Source organism: Mus pahari, chromosome 4 (assembly GCF_900095145.1).
Source record: "Mus pahari chromosome 4, PAHARI_EIJ_v1.1, whole genome shotgun sequence".
NCBI lineage: Eukaryota > Metazoa > Chordata > Mammalia > Rodentia > Muridae > Mus > Mus pahari.
The window spans coordinates 66153247-66158051 of NC_034593.1; the positions used below are offsets into that span (position 1 = coordinate 66153247).

The following is a 4805-nucleotide window of genomic DNA, read 5'->3' on the forward strand; positions in this document are numbered from 1 at the left end:
TAAATTACTCAAAGAATCTGCTTTTTTTTTTTTTTTTTCCATTTCTGCTAATTTTTTGTAATGGAAAAAAAAGCATCATTTAAGTGATCACTTGAATCTACACTGCTTGTGTAGGAAAATATTTCCAGCCACTCTTCCTTGCAGTGGGTCCTTTCTTATATCAATAGATGTTTCAGTATAAACAAACCAAAAGATTTTAAGGATCCAGATATTTGGAGATAGCAGGCATATGTCCCAATTTTACTGAATAGACTTCTAGATTCTCCTTTTTGTTCAGTTTGACCCTGTTTGGTCATCTCAGTATGTGTGTGTGTGTGTGTGTGTGTGTGTGTGTGTGTGTGTGTAGGGGTGTGTATTAGTGTGAGTATGTGTGTTAGTGGGGGTATGTATATATCATGACATGCATATGGATATCAAATTCCATTTCTTGGAGTCTTCTTCCATGGTGAAATCTGGGGACTCAACTCTGATCACCAGGTATTGGAAGCAATTGTCTTTATCTACCGAACCACATTTCAAACACTCTTGCCATTTTTGTAAGGTTTCACATGACCCCAGTATTACCTTATTACCTCTGCATTGATTTGTTTTCCAATCTCTCACATTTCTATACTGTGGCCTTCTTTCTCACCTAGATTTTTTGTCTTGATTTTCACGTTTTCAGTAGTAAAATTATTATAGTGAACATTCTCTGTAACTTTATTTTCCTTTTGTTCTTATGTTTGCAGGTCCACATCTAACCTTGTCAAGAATAGACATGTCTTCATAGAAATCTGGCCACTGGTTTCCTTCTCTCTGTAACAGAGATTGGTTTGCAAAAGGAAAGGACTCTTCATAAGCTCATGCTTGCTAGACTTGCTTATAAAGCTTCATTAAATTTCTAGACAATTGCAGTATGCAGTCTTCATACTTCTATTTTTATTTTCATTGGCCTCCAAAGATTAGTGCCGAAAAAGAGAGCTGAGCTGTGGAGAGACGTGATAATTGGAATACCTTGGTCACAAAACACTGTAGCCATTCTCCTTGTCCCCAGGAGTTCCATTGCAAGTCATTCAATAGGTGCTTTCTCAGCAAATAGTACCAAGCCATTCATACACTACATTTTATATATGCACATATCCATAATAGAATTCAATTTGTAAATGAGGCATAATGAGAAAAAAAAGCAAACCAATAAAACAGAACTGCAACAATATAAGACAATAAAATTGATTTAAAGTTATGGATTGTTTATTTTTGGAGTTTCTATTTAGTATGTTTAAGCCTCCAGTAAATCATGACTAAATGAAACTATATAGAAAATAATATGGCCAGTGGGAGGGGACCATAGGATTAATTTAGGAGTGTCTGTGACAGTCAATATGGTAACTTTTTATTTGTGCTTAAGTGTGTGTAGAAGAGTAAAACTGAATACCATACTAAATAGTAGCATGTATTGTATTAGAGTAGAAGTTTATGTTACAAGACGAAAACAGATCGAACACTAAACAGATTATCTAATTACATTTTAGGGAGAGGCAAGATGCATTACAAGTCAGAAATTGTAAGGGTTATAAGGGAGCCCAACAGTGAAGAAAGTATTTATAAACTGTTTGTAAATCGTATCAGGATCACCCTCTGTTTAAAATCAACAGAACAAAAAACAGAGATTAGAAGGAGAACTAAGCTAGAGGTAAAGTTGTGGAGAACCCTTAGCCTAGGAAGTAGAACTCATTTGGCACTGGAGAGATTCATGTTATTTTTCTCTCCAGCTATATTTACTGGAACAGTCCCCATCATTTTAATAATTTGAGAGAGTTCTGTAGAATATATCTTGATCATATTCACTGCCTCACTGTTTCTCAGATCCAGATCTCCACCCTGAGACCAATTCCCTTGGCACCAATATGTGGTTCTTTTATTGTTTTATTTTATTTTTTAATTGATTTTTAGGATAGACTGTTTGACAGTAGCTGTCTTGGTCCCCTAACACTTACAACCTTTGTGCCTTTGCTTGTATTATATTCCCGAGCCTTAACTATAGGAGGCATCTTGTAACTATTTTAATTCAGGTCAGGCACCCCAGAGATGAATTGTGTCTATGTTTGACCAGTTGTGTCTTCCTATTGTCATTTATAGTTTTAATTTAATTGACTTTTATCTAATGAGCATTATTATTTATTAACCTTTAAATAATTTACTATGTACCTTGGTTGCTTCATTTTCAATGATTTATTTTATCATTGACTTGGCAACTCTACTTATCAAAAAGTTTTTAACATAATTCTAGAACTTCTATTTTTTGCATTATTTATGTTTGCCATATGTTAATTCTATGATGATGTAAAACTAACCTTCCTTCCAATCTTACTCACTCCAGTGTTGCAATTACAGGCTTTTGAAACAACATCCATCTTTATTATCAAATATTACTTACTTAGTCTAATGTAGGTTGAATATGTCTCTTGAAAAGACATATTGACACGTTAATCCCTGGATTTATGTGATGATAGCTGAAAAACAAGTTAGGTCTTGTAATTAGCTGAGTCCATTGGCTGGTCCCTATAGATGAGGTCAATGCTTTCTTTGTCATGAGGGTAAACACAGAGATAAATGTGCCTTTGAGTATCACAGAGGGAGAAGGAACTCAGGGAATTCAATAATGTGATCTATAAGATGAAATTCAGGAGTTGCAAGGAAGTTAGAAGTGTGAGACAATTCTATTCTGAGTTCTTAAGGGAGAATATATATCTTGAATAATCTTGTACTTTTGAAGTTCTAGCCACTATTACTTTCTGAAAAAAATTGTTATATTAATCCATGCAGGTTTCAGTTCTCTCTTTTTTACCTGAATTTCTTTTTTTATTGGTTATTTTCTTTATTTACATTTTAAATGTTGTCCAACTTCCTGATTTGCCCTCTGCAAACCCCCTATCTTATTCCTCTGACCCCTGCTCTATGAGGGTGCTCCCTCATCCACTCCAGACTCACCGCCCTAGCATTCCCCTATGCTGAGGCACAGAGCCTTCACAGGATCAAGGACCTCCTCTCCCACTGATGCCAGACAAAGTTCCTCTATGTGTTCTCTTTGGTTGGTGGTTTAGTCCTTGGGATCTCTGGTAGGTTTCTATTCTTATTTTAGCTATGGGAAATTAATATACTTTATAAAATATATCTTGAAATCTGCATCTACTCTCCTAATTGAGTCATATCAAAATGCATGTAGAATGGTATGTAGTTGTCTTTTTATCCAGAACATTCTGTAAAATATCTTATTTTTTTATTTTACCATTTTTCAATTTTGGGAAACTACCTGCATCCTAGCAACATCCTTGTGTAAATGAAGCAAAAAAGTAATAAGGTAGATAGCCCATCCTCTTCAGGAACCCCTGTACTGTGTGAATAATGTTCCTCGCTAACATGCACTGAGGCACTTTTTTTTCTGTCTTTGTTCAATATTTTATTAATGTCTTTACAAGATAACATCCAGCCTCCAGATGCAGCTGCCAAGATGCTGCAGGCACTGGCTGGGGCATGGCCGGTCGCTCTGACTTCCCACCCTTCTGTTCAGAGATGGGGGTCATGGGCAGGATTTCATCTTTAGGTTCCACGATGCTCACATGATCAGGCAGAGGCTTCTTGGGACCAATTTTACCACTCGGGTCCCAGGGCAGCATGATCTTCACTTTGATGCCCAACACACCCTGTCTGAGGAGCACATGGCGTACAGCCGTGTCAACGTAGTAGTTAACAGGGTCTCCGTGTGAATCATCAGACCATCCTCAAACTTCATGGACTTGGCCCTCTGTCCTTGGAGCTTCCCAGACACCACAATCTCGCAGCCTTCGGCCCCACTCTCCATAATGAACCGCAGCACGGCATAGCAGGCCCTTCAAACCGCAAGCCCCCCTAGGACTTTGCAGCATAGAGACTCTGCCTGGGCAATGGCACACAGGCCTCTTGTGGCCACTTTTTCTGCATAAAGCTCTACGCTGCCTTCAAGAAAGCCAAAGCGCTTCTGGACAACTAAACTCTCTGATCCCACGTCCCTTCTCCCCAAGAACATTCTGTGTTCTGGTGGCTAAAATAATGATTTCTGTTCTGGTTGGTGTAACTCGGACTTCAACTCCAGAGTAGCCATCTTCAGCAAGCTCCTGAGTGAGACACTCATTCAGTTCAGCTTTGAAGATGCCATCAGCTACAAACTTCCTCTTCTTGGAAATCTGCACTGCCATTGTGTAGCCGCGCGCCGCTGAAAGGAAAGGCCTGAGGCACATTTTTGATCTTTATTCCGGAACAGGAATTTAAAGATATTTTTCATTTTAGCCCATTTTAATCAATAAAATTTTCAGTGAACCTGTATATGCAGATATATAAAATTAGTACTCAAAACAGATATATCATGATAATAAACCATAAAGAACTTTACTTCAAAACAATTATGTACTATACAAAAATAATTTAGCACTGATAAAATGAAAGAAAATTAACAAACAGTAAGATTGACTCATATATAAGATTATATCTTTGCACAATATTTTACAGTTCAGAATCCAAAGACTCTTCAGCTAATTTTTATTTATTTATTTGTTTATTTATTTATTTATTTATTTATATTTATTTTCATTCATTCATTTGCAATGATGAGATTGTAACTTCATGTCAACCAATGTAGCAAAAAGTGGCAGAATTATTTTAATGGACAATTTGAAAATTGTTGGAATTTCTATCTAATTTTAAAATATTTTGGTTTTGTTTGCTAATAATAAGTGTCATAGTGTGATGTGTCATTTCAACACACTCTGAGGTCAATTGAAAGACTGTGA

The 4805-nt window shown here is 36.6% G+C and overlaps 1 pseudogene across 1 annotated transcript; it reads right to left on the reverse strand.

The window, feature by feature from the left end:
- Nucleotides 1-3431: 3431 nt before the first annotated feature.
- Nucleotides 3432-4214, reverse strand: LOC110320803 (annotated as a pseudogene). Its single transcript, XR_002380480.1, has one exon. The product of XR_002380480.1 is annotated as a 40S ribosomal protein S3 pseudogene (transcript).
- Between the last annotated feature and the right edge of the window lie 591 nt (nucleotides 4215-4805).